General features: G+C 31.6%; 1 protein-coding gene across 6 annotated transcripts in view; it reads left to right on the forward strand.

Annotated features, from left to right (window-relative positions):
- The window catches only part of GALNT13 (polypeptide N-acetylgalactosaminyltransferase 13), a 462,057-nt gene that overhangs the window by 23,782 nt on the left and 423,060 nt on the right, over positions 1-15,215 (forward strand). For all 6 annotated transcript variants that reach the window (XM_074336508.2, XM_074336503.2, XM_074336499.2 and 3 more), the window contains exon 2: positions 5,722-5,792. The gene's annotated coding sequence lies outside the window, so the exon portion shown is untranslated. The remainder of the gene's footprint in view (positions 1-5,721; positions 5,793-15,215) is intronic.

Genomic DNA, 15,215 nt, shown 5'->3' on the forward strand with positions numbered 1-15,215 from the left:
TCTGTGGGAATTTGCAAGAATTCAAAGTGAATAAAAGAAGAAAGAAAAGTGGCTGAAATAAGCTGAAGATCAATGAGAACAATTAATTAAAATGGCACTTAAAAAAAAGTAGTATCTGGTGTAATAAAATGTAAATGGTATATGTAGTGCAAAAATGGGTAACATCCAGGCATTCTGCCACCTTGTTGCTATGAATTAGAACTGAGACCTGGTATAGCTGCTTGGATCATGCAAGGGGATCTGTAGTGTTTCTTGCCTTCACTTGCATCACTTGTCATGTAATAATCAATCCTCTTGTATGTTTTCAGTTATAAGACTGTAACATATCTTCATCTATTTGTGGGTATTTTCATTCTTTAGGTCCTGCAAAGTAATCGGCTGCTGTTTTGTAAGAAAATAAGGAATTGTGTTAATTCCTCCAAAAATAAATAATTACTAAAGCTGCTCTGTTTCTATGCCTGTCCATATAAACAATTTTTTTTTCAATGTCAAAATTTGGGGTAACGTTTTTGAAGACATTTCAAAAGGGAATTAAACTCAATATGTATAATACGAAGAATGCATAAAACTCAGTTCAAGACATGGCAATATAAAGAGCCAGGGCCAAATCTGGGCACAGACAGGCACAAAACTGTCATGACCACCACCAGCTACAGTGATTGTAAAACATAACCTGATTGTTGGATTTTTGAAATATGAAATTGTGTGTATATGCTTAATAAAATATAGTTTAAAAAGTCTTAATAATCTCATGCTATTTAATCCAGCAATTCTGCTTCTGGATATTTTATTCTAAGGAAACAATCATGCTATGGCATGAAGATATGCACAAAAAGAATTTGCAGTGTTTTTAGTTTTTTTGGTAATAGATATTTGATAACTTATATATGAAAAAGTTATAGATGATAACATATATGAAATGATAGCATTTATGGGACATTAATCAGTGAAATGATCTTGCATTGTAATGATAAACATGATATTGTCACAAAAAGAAATTCAGAATTAAGTAAAAAAAAGGGATACAATTATAAATAGAAGTTTACATGGCATAACTTTAAATAATAGTTTGAAAACAAACATGGAATAGTTACACAGTAGTTATACAACAGATACATTGTTTTAGGAATTAAAGGTGATTTTTATATTTTTATGATGTTTTTCTGAATTTTTAAAAATAGAACATGGTAATTTTAATTTTAAAAAAACAATTCTATAAGGAAAATCCACTTATATTGACAGCCTTTAAAGACTAATAATCTTTTTTCTTTTTTTTTAATTGCTGACTATTTTGTGAACATTATTTTATTATTTAACTCTACATTGCTAAATTTGCTGAATATAATATTGTCTGTGTGGTTTATTTAAAAACTCAAAACTAGATTCCACATTTATTTTCATTCTGTATTTTATATATTTAATTGATATATATGCATATATCAGTTAAAATAAATATATGTCTTTAATTTAAATATATGCATACTTGATATATAAATGTATGCATTATATATAAATATATAATATATAAAATACAGGATTTATATATATATTTATATTTATACACACACACACACACACCATTCTGGATTTCATGTTATCCTAGTTGTGAAAAAACATCAGTTAATAATTCTTATTTTAAATTTTTTTCTTGACTTAAATACATTTCATTGGTCTATTTTCCTGTGATCACAAAATATCTCAATGAAAGTAAAACATTTATTTATTTCTGCCTACATTTATTTATTTCTATCTTTATTCTCTAATTTTAAATTTTAACATAGTTTCAAACATACAGAAAATTTGCACTTATTTTATTTAACCCTCAATACACTCTGTCCAGATTCATTAGTTTACATTTTTCCCCTTTTGCTTTACTATTTCTGTTCACTCTCTTCCTCTTTTACTCTCTGTCTCCGTATGCTTATGTCTATATATATAATTACATAACTATATGCATATTAATGCAGATGTATATAGGTACATATATACAATTTTCCCCTGCATCATTTAGAATAAGTCACAGACATCATGTTTCTTTACTTGAAATGCTTTTGTGTGTATTTCCTAAGAATAAGGATGTCCTCTATAACTACAGTACAGTGAAATTATGGATATTAAGAAATCCATTATTAACAAAATAGTTTTATGTAACTCACAGTGCAGCTAGGATCACACATGCATTTGGTTGTCATGTCTTTTAAACTTCCCGTAATCTGAACATTTTCTCAGTCTTAAACGACTTTGAATTGGAAGAGGTCAGGCTAGATATTTTCAGACTTTCCTCAATATGCGTTCGGGCCAGAAAATATTCAGACTCTTCTCCATTTGAGTTTTCCTGATATTTCTTAATGATTGATTCAGTTTATGCATTTCTGGCAGATATCCCACAGAAGTTATGTCCTTCTCAAGTGCATTATACTTGGAGGCACATCTCTTGTATTTGGCCTGTTATTATCATTGATCATTTAGTTAAGGTGGTCTCTGCTAAGTTTCTGCACTTTCTGAAATTTTCTATTTTCCCCGTTTAATTAGTAAGTGATTTGTGGAAAGATGCTTTAAGGCTATGGAAATATCTTGTTTGTCATCACACTTTCAGTTACATTGCTGATCAACAGGTGTTTTCTTGATTAAGTCAATTAATTATAACATTTGCCTAATGGTAATTTTCTAACTCCATCAATACATATACATATGTTTTAATTGGCATTCTATGCAATGAAGGGTTTTCCCTTCTTCCTTACATTCTTCACTTCTTTATTTATATCTTATTTTTTCTAAAGAATTTGGTTCTTTATTATAATTATTTATTTTGATATTCCAATTGTCCCAGATTTGACTGGTGAGAGCTTCTTGGAGCTGGGGGCTGTGCCTTTTTCACATATCTCCATGATTTTTAAATGCCTTACTCCTCCCCCAGAAAAAATGTTGTCATCTTAAATTCCAGTTTTAAGTCTCTTTCCTGTGTACATGTGCTAATATGCCTGGATAGTTTTTTCAATATTTTCATACTTGTAGTGAACTTTCTGAGAGTAAGTTTTGTGTCGTAGGAACTTTCTTTTCCTCTTTCTCACAGTTTTTCTGGAAGCCTTAGGCCTCTGTATTACATATACCGGGAACTTAAAAAAATAGCTCTATTAGAAATTTGTGTTTAATTTTCTGTTCATAGGTAACTTAACATTTTTATTATTCTCCAATTTCCAGTTATGTGGATGATCTAGGATTAGTATGGGGTTTGTTTATTTGTTTGTTTTTGTTGGCTGTATATATTTTGCTGAATGTGTGAAGTGTTTAGGATTTAGGTGGCTGCTATTACCACAACCCCAGAATTCCAGGTCCACATTTTTTAAGCGTTCTTCAAAACATGATGATATCTCAAGTTATTTGCAATATTCCCTGATATAACCACAATGAGTAGATTGCATAGCTTTACCTTTAGTGGTCAGTGTTCTTTTAATCCAGTTTATTTAGTTAAATTGAAGGTTTTTTCTCTATTATTATTTTGTCAAATGTCGTACCTATCAATCCAGGAAGTCTCTGAAAGATGTGTCCATGGTAAATGTAAAATCATTATTTGAGATAATTTCCTTGATTTGTACCACTTGTATTTGTAAATTTCTTAGCTTTAAAAATAGTCAAATGTATATTTAAGCAAAGGGAAATTCAGGCCCATGAAATTTAAAAACATGTATATAGATTAAAATAAGGTAACTATCAATAATACCTGATTACAAGAATCCAGTGAAATATAGTTGTAAGCAGTGGCTTCAACTAATGGAATAAGCTTTTGAGCATAAATGAGGAAAATCCTTCCTCCAGTTTCATAGCAAAGAGGTCTGATTGTAGTTCGTAGGTAAAATCAGGAACAAAACACTCCAGTGTTTGAAAATGGCAGAGTAGGAGACAGCTTGGAAAAGCAGGAAATAGATGAGTGCACAAAGTGTGTTCCATACCAGAGCCACCACTTCTGTATTCTCTGGGGACTGTGAGCCCAGCCTTCCAAAAGCTTTGCTCTTTCAAAACAGCTAGAAATGAGGATTTGTATGAGAAATCTTCCCGTTTTGAATATTTTTAAAAAAAATATATTTTTAAATCCATGGTGTGGAATAAACAGTCAGTAAGCCAGATATGGTAATTATGCTCCAGTTTGCATCCTCTGATCTGGTTGCAATGAAGGGACTAACTGGCGTTGTAATGAGAAGTTATCTGGGTCAGAAAAGCTGGTCTGGGCCCCAAATCCCCTCTTATTAGTTGTGTCAATTTGGGCGAGACCTGATTAGTGTTAACTTTAGTTCTCTTGCTTACCAGGATGAATATGCTAAAGTATGAAGGAACATAGAGATCTGCTAATTGTTGCAAGTTTATAATTCTATAGAAATTATATATGGCTATGACTTTGCATCTTTGGTTAAACTTTAAGTTTTAAACTTAGAAAAATGAAATTAATAAAAATACAGTTTCTTAATTTACTTTTGACATTTCACTATAACTTTGCCAACTGTATCTAGTTCCCTCTTGTTTGAGAGGTTCTGTGTTGACCATTAGTATAATTCATTCCTGTACCAGGTAGAGGCCAAGGCCACCCTATTGTTTTCACACACTAGAGGAGGGTAAATTAGACATTCAACTCAATGCTTGTTCTGCTTGCTGAACTGTTGATTTGGTTACAGTTGGTTTTGGTGAACACGAAAGCACACCTCCTGTATTGGTAAACTGGGATTTGTTTCTACTTAGTACTATAAAGAACCACATTTCTCTGGGCAGAAATTCTGTTGGTTGCTGAGAACATATGTTACTCTAAAGATGCTTGCTACTTAGGAAAATTTTATTTGTATTGTTCATAGTGTGTTTGATCTGTCTGAAACAATGCATTGTACTTTAAAATATTATTTTACTTATCATTAAGTTGTGTTTTATTTTGTTTCTTTTGAATAGTTCTTTCTATTCAAAACAGTATACAACTATTCAAAACAGTTCTTTCTATGCAAAACAGTATACCCAGCCAATAGCATAAAATCCATTTAAGTTGAGGTATTTTGAACTTTGAAATTAATGTGCTCTTCCCAAACCTCTCCTCAAAAACAAATTAATTAATAAAATCTCATTAAATAACCTTCTCTTTATGATCACACTGACTTCCTGAAAGAAGAAAATTAATATCTGTGTATTTTTGTGAAGCATGCAAGTGGCTTACCTGCATTTTTCTTAGTGTGTGGTCTTCAGTTGGTATTGATATGCAATTATGAAATGAATTGCTGCAATTCTCTGGATAAATCAAGCCAAATTCTCTACAGAGTTAGAGATCTTCGTGTATCAAAAGTATATTTCAGAAACTTGAAATATTTTAATAACCACCTCAAATCTCCAACTAAATTTACTTAGAAACATCTCAGATTTTTTTTATTAGTAAGTGTTATGTTGTGCTGCCGTGTTCTGGGGCACTGTGTTTCTTGTATACAGTTCTGAAACCAATATGCTGATTCTTCTTACCTCTTACTTGAGAGTGTCCTCCTTGACTGATGTTCAGAATATTTGCATATAGTTGGGAATATTTCTGTCCATCAGCCCATTATACTTCGCAAGATATATAATCTATATTTTGCAAAACCTTATTTCAGTATGTTAAAGTATGTAGTGTCTTAAGTGTGTGTTGGACTGGATTAGTTTTTCTGTGACCTTGGCAAATTGCTTACTCTTTTGGATTTTTTTTTTTCCCTTTCACAGATGCATTTTGTAGGAGTATTTTGAGGATGAATGTTTGCAAATCATTTTGAAATTGCCAAGCACCACATACAGTAAGTAATATATATATTTATTTTTTTCACTCGACTGCAGTCATGTTGAATGAATTTGGCAGACAGTCATAAAAAACACATTTCCATTTACAGTTCTTGATATTTGTGAATGTTGAGGAAAAACATATATAAAAGATGAAAATCTGATGAGCTGTTTGCTAGTCTGAATTAAATTGTATAATTTCAAGATTTCTAATGAGTGATTTACTATATTTCTGTGTGCATAACTCGCACGTAATATTTCTCACTTATTATTTAAGTAAGATGCTTTTCATCTTAATCGTAAGTTGAGAAAAGTGAAGAAAAAATTAATGTTATTTTAGGCAGCATTGATATAGGAGTTTTAAAAAGGAGCATTGAATTAAGTATTAGGATTTTCTGAATATTAAGATTTCCTATATATCAGACAATTTATGTGTGGTACCTTTCATTCTTCCCCAAATATTTTAAGTTCATTTTTCAATTTCCATTTTATGAATAAGAAAACTGAGACCCAAGAAGTTTTAATACCTTGCTCAATATCTATGTAAAGTGATGAATATAGGTTTTTAACATACTTGTAAGATCTTTCAAAAAAATTGCCTCTACCAAAACTTAGGAAAAGTTAAACAAGTTTTATTTAAGAGACTAAATATTTTTGAGTTTGGACATGTTCTGATTAGTTTTTGGATTTTTGTTTTACTTAGATATTATCTTGAAAATTTACAGTTTATTTTTCTGTATTGTCTGTCATGTCATTGCCATCATTTCAAATGATGCTTTTAAATTCCTTCATTGAAGTGCTTTGAACTAGTAGGAAATGAGTGAAAATGTAGCTGCCTGAAAGAAAGTTTGTAAATCATCTAAATTATTCTTTGATAAAAAGTGTTTAGAATTAGAGTTCTGAAGTTCTCCAAGAGTCTTTTTTCATTCATGAAGAAAAAAATTAAATGCTATCGTATTATTATTTTAGAGTTGGAAAGGACCGTAGAATCATAGATTATTAGACTTGACATGCTCAAATTCCTTGTTTGATGAAATGGAATAATCTGGAGGACAATCTGAAATAAAATTTCCAAAAAATGTAGAATGAATGATGAAAACATTGTTGTTTGTACATTGTCTCCCTATATAACTACTTCAGGGGGAATATATATATATATATATATATATATATATATATATATATATATATATATACTGCCATATATATATGGCAGCATAATATAATGTTTTAAGAATTCAGACTCTAGATTCAGACTACCTTGTTTTAAATCCTGGATTTGTCATTCACTAGCTGTGCGACTGTGAATAAAGTGCTTAATGTTTTTTTAAATGAAGATTAGGAACTATTTGTGGCAAGAGATAATACATGTGAAGTATAACACAATTCTAGGTATAGAGAAATGCTCAGTAAATGTTAGTGGTTAATAAGCATTATAACTTCCTTATGCCATGCAAAGCACACAAAAAAGGTATTCAGTGAATACTGTTGATTTACATGCTGAAAAAGAAGCTAAACTTCAGCCTTCTTTATATATTAGAGCATGATGCTTTAGTAGACACCTTTAATTCTTTGAACTTTTAGTGAGGAAACAAATATCAGGTACATATAGAGCATATAAAATTAGCATGGATATATACAAGTATATCCTATGGTGTGTTGACTGTATACCTAGGCTGAAAATGTGTTTGTATTCTTTTTGGAGAAAAGAGGGGGCCGTTATAAATTGTTTATGGAGTCTGCTTATTTTGAAGGAGACAGGGCAAATTTGTAAACAGAAAGTAAAGAAAATAGTTGAAATGATTGTTAAATGATTTGGCAGAATAACCTCATCCAATGTTTAATGGAATACTTTATGGAAATTGAGGGATGTGGAGAACAATATTTATTAGGAATTTACTCTATCCCATGCATTTTACATTCAACATCTCAGTTAATCTAAGCAATAATATGAGGTTAGATGTGTTCTTATCTCCATTTTTCATGTGAGGAAAATGTAGCACAGATACTTTAAATCTATTATTCATGGGAATGAAGCTTGAGATTGATCAAATTCTAAAGCTTCTTTTCTTATCCTCTTAACCTGGGTGTTGAGTACTGAAATTCTGTAGCTGATCTAACCTTCTTTTATTTGCAAAATAGCGTTGTTCCCAAACCTCAGATCATACATATGAATTCTTTAGTAAATAAGTGGTTGATGATTGAATTTCAACTGAAACAAATGAGTTGCCTTATATTGAGTGCGTTGATAGGACCACTTAGCAATCCAAAACTAATTGCCTTGATAAATGCCTTTTGGTAAGACAAATTTTAAAATACAATAAAAGCTGCTTCCCTAAGGGCAGAGACCATATCTTAGGCTTCTGTTAGTTTTACTTCTCAGAATTTGAAGTGCCTGACCACTTAATCTTGCAGTACTTCAGCCACTTTATGTAACACAGAGATGTTTGGAATGTAGGGTTCACCTTGACTCATTCTCCTCTCTATTTATGATCATCTTCAGGTGTATCCGAGTTCAGGGGCATCCATTACAACAATTTGACCACACTGTGATCTTTGATGATCTTCATCTTCTTCCATTTTAGCCTCCAACTGGTCCCAGTCCCTTTCCACAGCACTTCTTGAAACAAACTATCAGCAACATTTTACCTAAGAGATATTTTCAAACTTAGTATAAAACATTATTCCTCTGAAAATGAATGGGTCAAGTCTTTTGCACTCTCACACTACTCTTTGTTTTGAGAGTGCAGGACTTAAGACTACTTCTACTTTCCATTTCCAGATTTGGTCTCTGAGAGACAAAACTAATAGTTATATTTAGTAATTCTATTTAATTTGAGTCAATAAATATTTGTCACATGCTCCTATAATAATGTGACACTTTGTTAGTAAGTACTAGAGCAAGTGGGAGGGAAATGACTCTCAAAATTCTGTCTTCAATTTGAGGAAATAAGCTATGCCCAGGCATAAATAAAGCAGACGATATGTCATTAGGTTATAGTATCATGAGAGTATTCTGAGGTAATCAAATTAATAAAGCCATTTCAGATAATTTTAGAAGGTTACATATGTGAAAAAATAAAGCATTGGAGATTTAAGAAGGGAGATATAATAATTCTGAACTTCATTGGTTCAAGATTTCATCCTGCTGGTTGCATTTGCACTAGATCTTGATACAGGTGGAAATATTAACAGAGAAGTCAAGGAAATGGCCCCCCCAAATTTAGAGGTAAGGGAGATACTTCACATTTAATGAATGGTAAATTCATTAGTTTGGCAACAAAGTAAATTTCTTGTGTTGGACTAAGACCAGATAACACTGGAAAATAAGGCTGCAGCTAAGTTGTGGGAAATACTGATGATCAGAGTAAGAAATCTGAATTTAAATTTAATAAAGAGACTATTTTGCGAGGGCCAATCCCATGAACAAAAAGTTTCTCATTTGAATATTAGTCTGGTGTTGTCTTCCAGCTGGAAGACTTGTAGACAAGAAGAACAATTTTAGGAAAATAAATAGCACTATAACAATGAAGGGATGAAGGCAAGCAAACCCTGAGGTTGGGTAAGTGGAGATGGAGAGGAAAGAAAAGATGCAGGTGAGATTTTGAAGAATATCGGTTCAGGGAATAATAATAATAATAATAATAATAATAATAATAAACACATGAGTGGAATTTACTATGTACTAGGATGTTTTAAATGATTTACATTTATTATTTAATTTAACCTTCAAAAAATCCTGAGAGGCAGACAGTAATATTATCTCCATTTTGCACAAGAGAGAACTGAGGCAGCTTTTAGCTAAGTAGATTGTCCCAGGTCAAATAACTACCGTGTTTCCCCAAAAATTGACCTAGCCGGACCGTCAGCTCTACGGCATCTTTTGGAGCAAAAATTAATATAAGACCTGGTATTATATTATATTATATTATATTATATTATATTATATTATATTATATTATATTATACTATATTATAAGACCCAGTCTTAGAGTAAAATAAGACTGAGTCTTATATAAATTTTTGCTACAATAGACACATTAGATCTGATTGTCTGGCTAGGTCTTATTTTCGGGGAAACACGGTAGCAAATAGCAGCTGATACTTAAGTTCATTTGGTCAAGCCCCAGAATTTCTGCAGTAAACCACTGTACACCATTTCTGTAAAAAGTAACTGAGATTTCCAGGTCGACTGAACTAGAAAATGATATTACCAATAGTCAGAGAAACAGATTTCTTTTTGCAGAGATTCCCCCTTCTTTAAATTAAGCCTTTGCTTCTTCTTTATGTCTTTTTTTTGGATTGGGAGACAAATATGACCTGTAAGGAGAAATATTCCTTATGGTTAGCGATGAATCTCTTGTATACCTTCACTTCAAAGCTGGGCAACAGGGATAAAATAATTTATGATATTGCTTGAGTGTAAATTCAAATAGTAAATATGTCATCTCAATATGATTTGTCTTCTTTCCTTAGCAGAGCTTAAAATGAAACAAAGGTAGAGTGCTAAATTAAAGATTTAATATCTTGAGTCCATGAAAAACCAATTATTTTAGACTTAGTTTACCTATCATACTAAACTATAGCATTGACAACAGAAAAAATTGGCACCCAGCATAGAGAGTATCTCTCTTTTTCTATATTGGAGAAGTGGCATGATGTGCTGCGGAGATCATGGGCTCCAGAACCATAGTGATCCATGGGTTCAGATTCCAAACCGAGGCCTCTTTAGCTGTGTGACTTTGTGTCAGTTATATAAATTCTCTGTGGCTCAGCCTCTTCACCTTTGAAATGTGATAGTAATAGTCCTATGTCTTCTGAATATTGTGAAGGTTACATGAGGTAAAGCCCTTACAGTGGCTCCTAACACACAGTAAATTCTCAGTACATGTAAGTTATAGTTATTGAACTGTATCTCATATAATACTTAATTTATAAAATTTAGTCACAGAATTATTGTCATTTTAAGCTTCTTTATTATGAATTTTTATGCATTAAGGGCACAAAACAATGGTTTTTACAAGCAAAGACCATGTAACCATCATACAAATCAAGAAAGAACATTTTCTGCATCCCAGAAAACCTACTTTTTCTGCCTTGCAAATATTACCCCTCTTTCATCAGTTTCTGACAGATTAACACTTTCATGACTTTTACAATAATCACTTCCTCATTTTCTATTATAGTTTTAACATGTCATCATGCATCCCTAAACACAAAATTTTAGTTTAGCATTATTTTTGAGTTTATATGCATCATAATCATATAACATACATTCCTTTGTGTTTGATTTCCTTTCCCAAACATGTATTTCTAACTTTCATTAATGTTTTTATATGGTTCAGTAAATTTCATTGCTATGTATTATAGTATTCCATTATATAAAATACTACAAAGTTTTATCAATTGTATTGTAGATAGACATTTGGGCCATTTCTAGGTTTGGGCAATTATGACTAATGCTGATATGAATGTTCTTTTAAATGTTTCTTCATGCACATGTGCATGTATTTCTGTTGGATATATTTTTAACAATGAAATTGCTTGTTTATATTGTATGTAATACTTCCATTTTAGTAGATACTGCCAACCAGTTTTCCAAAGTAATTATACAAGTTACACTCCAATCAGTAGTGTATGAGAGGTTCTATTGTTTCATCTCTACCAATATTTGGAATAGTCAGTCAGTCCTTTTAATTTTAACCATTCTCGTGACAGTATAGTTTACATTTCCCTGTTGACTAAACTGGTTATGTTACATGGGATAATTGCCATATGGGTATTATTTTTTGTAAATTGTCTGTTGTTTGTAAATTTTCTATTATATTGATTTTCTAATTAATATGCAGAAATTAGCTATATTTAGACTTAGAGCCCCCTTTCAATTATATGTTGCAAAATATCTTTTACCCTCTGTGACTTGCTTTTTTAATGTCCTTTTTCAGTAAGTTTATTGGGATGACATTGGTTAATACTATGATATAGGTTTCAAGTGTATAATTGTACAATACATCATTTATACATTGTATTGTGTGTTGACCACCCAAAGTAAAATCTCCTTTTATCACCATATATTCGACCCCTTTACCCTCTTCCACCTCCCTGTCGCCCCTTACCTTCTGGTAATCACTATACTGTTGTCTGTGTCTATGGACTTTTGCTTGTTTGTTATTTCAGTTTTATATACCACATAAGAATAAAGTCATATGGTTCTCAGCTTTTTCTGTCTGACTTACATTTCTTAGCATGATATTCTTAAGATTCATCCATGTTGTCACAAATGGCATTATTTATTTCATATTTCCTTATGGCTGAGTAATATTCCGTTATATATATAATGTATTATATATATGTGTATATATATATATATATATATATATATATATATAACATATATGTATATAATATATACATTCCATTGTATATACATATATTTCATTATATATATGCATATACACATTATATACATTATGTATATATACACATACATATATATGTATGTGTATATATACATATGTACATTTGTATATATGTATATATGTATATACCGGGGGTGCAAATCTATATACATACACATGACTTGTATTCATTTTTTGTTACAGGTATATATTGAGTTTTACAATTTTAATACAGTTTTTTCCTTTCTTAAAATTGTGTACATTTTTTGGGTACTCTCTGTGTATACACCTATACATATATATGTATGTGTGTGTGAGTGTGTGTGTGTGTGTGTGTCTGTGTGTGTGTGTGTGTATGTGTGTATGTATCTCACATCTTCTTTAGCCAATCTTCTATTGAAGGACACATTGGTTGTTTCCATGTCTTGGCCACTGTGAATAATGCTGTAATTTACATAGGGGTACATATATTTTTACAGCAAAATGTCTTCAGATTTTTGGAGTAGATACCCAGAACAGTATTGCTGGGTCATGTAGTAATTCTATTCTCAATTTTTTGAAGAACCTCCATACTGTTTTCCATAGTGGTTGTACCAGTTTTCACTCCCTCCAGCTGTGTATGAGGGTTCCTTTTTCTCCACAACTTCTCCAATACTTGTTTTACTTATCTTGTTGATAATAGCCATTCTAATAGATATGAGGTGGTATCTCATAGTGGTTTTAATATACATTTCCCTAATAGCTAATGAAGTTGAGCATCTTTTCATATATCTGTTGGCCATTTGTCTGTCTTGGTAGAAGTTTCTGTTCAGGTCCTCTGCCCATTTTTTGCTGGGTTGTTTGTTTTTTCTTGTTGTTGAGTTGTATGAGTTCTTTATATATTTCGGATATTAGCCCATTATCAGAGGTGTTGTTTGCAAATATATTCTCCCATTCAGTTGGTTCCCTCTTTGTTTTGTTGATGGTTTGTTTTGCTATATAAAAGCATTATAGTTCAATTTTTAATGGAGTTTTTGATGAGGAAATGTTTCCAATTTTAATTTTAATTATGTTTTGCCTCTTTACATTAGATCATTCCACTTACAATTGATTTTTCTGAATGGTTTGAGGTAAAAGTCAAGTTCTATTTTCATTCCAAATGGGTATCCAGTTGTTACAGAATAACACTGAAAATTTTGTCCTTTGCCCATTTCTCTTTAATTCTATCTTGTCATAAATCAAGTGTCCATATACAGAGGGTACCAAAAGCATGTATACATATTTTAAGAAAGGAAAAAAAAAAACTGTATTAAAATTGTAATACTCAATATACGCCGATAACAAAGATGAATACAAGTCATGTGTATACATTTTTTTGGCACCTCTGGTATGTCTGCTCTTGAGGGGCCAACTATTCTTTTTTTTCTTTCTGTACTTTTTTTTTTTTTTAGTTTCAGGTGTACAAAACAATTAATAGCTAGACATTTACACCCCTCACAAAGTGATAACCCCCCCCCAATCTACTACCCCTGTGACATCAAATATAGCTGTTATAATTCTTTTGACTATATTCCCTATGTTGTACTCCACATCTGTGACTATATATGTGTATGTATACACTATATATATAATTATAGTTGACATTCAGTATTATTCAACTTCAGCATCAGGTGTACAGCACAGTGGTCAGACATCTACACAGTCTATGAAGTGTTCTCCCTAATAAGTCCAGTTAGTATTCTTTTTAATTGGTCTATTAGTCTCACTACTTGTAACACTCTTTTAACTATGGTCACTTTTTAATTATTCTTGATATCTGTTAAAATAAGTTCTCCCACAATGCTTTTATTTAAGGCATTTTGACTTTGCTTTATTTCATATGAATTTTAGAATTTCTTGGTCCAGTTTGCCAAAACATTGCTGGGATTGCGTTCAATTTATTGTCAAGTGAATTTTTAAAGAAGTGCATAATTATAATATTGACTCTTTTAATTTATGAACATAGTATATACTTCATATATTTAGGTCTTTTTAATTTTTTTCAATCATATTTTATGGTTTTCTGCATAGAGATTTTGTACATTGTGAGTAATTTGACACTAGAAATTTAATGCAGTTAGATATGATTATATATTATATATATATTTATAAACTTTATTATCTTTTTATTTCTTATATATATAGAAATTAATTTTTTATTGACCTTGCATACAGCAAATTATAAACTCACTTATTAATTCTAATATTTTCTTAGTATATTCTTTTGGATTCTCTACATAAATAACTATGTTGTCTATGATCAAAGATAATATTATTTAATACCTTCAGACTTTATAATTTTATTTCTTTTTCATATCTTTTTGAATTGGCTAGAATGTCCAAAGCAGTACTGAATGAAAGTAGGAAGAATGGAATTATTTTTCCTAGATCAAAGGGAACACTTTTGCCATTTTAGTATCGAGAATGATGTTCACTGTAATCTTTTTGCAATATATATTAGATTTAGAAATTTATTTTTATTCTGAGTTTGCAAGGATTATTAATCATAGCTTCGTTTTGAATGTTATTAAATGCTTCTTCTGTATTGACGTTACCAAATAATTTTACTTCCTTACTTTGTTAATCTGATAATTTAAATTGATTGATTTCTTTTTTCCACCGACTTCAAATTCCAGTAGCAGAGATACTGCTTCCTCAGGCTTAGTGTGGGCCATAGAGAGCTGGAGATATTCTGTGTTTATTCTCTAGGCCTCTGCTCACACGTTTGTATGTCCCCGGTGGCAGAGTGTTGCTGCTTGATATTTGGTGCAGTGCACCTGGTGGTGGCAGGAGGGCTCTAGCTGCCTTTGCTCCAGTGGTCATCTTAGACCTGTCCTGTGCTCCTGGGCCTTAGGTGTGTGGCTCTTTCCACATTCCTGCCCATTCCCATGGCCCCCAGCCCAAATGCCTCCTTCACACTGTGGGGTTCTCTGGTGAGACTGTCCTGTTCTTCCCCCAATGGGAACAGATCTATGCTTTGTGTCTCTGTGAGATTCTGGACCCAAGAGAGTTACCTGCTCCTCC

Source organism: Rhinolophus sinicus, chromosome 17, assembly GCF_057876585.1.
Source record: "Rhinolophus sinicus isolate RSI-liver-muscle chromosome 17, RSI-T2T, whole genome shotgun sequence".
Classification (NCBI taxonomy): Eukaryota; Metazoa; Chordata; class Mammalia; order Chiroptera; family Rhinolophidae; genus Rhinolophus; species Rhinolophus sinicus.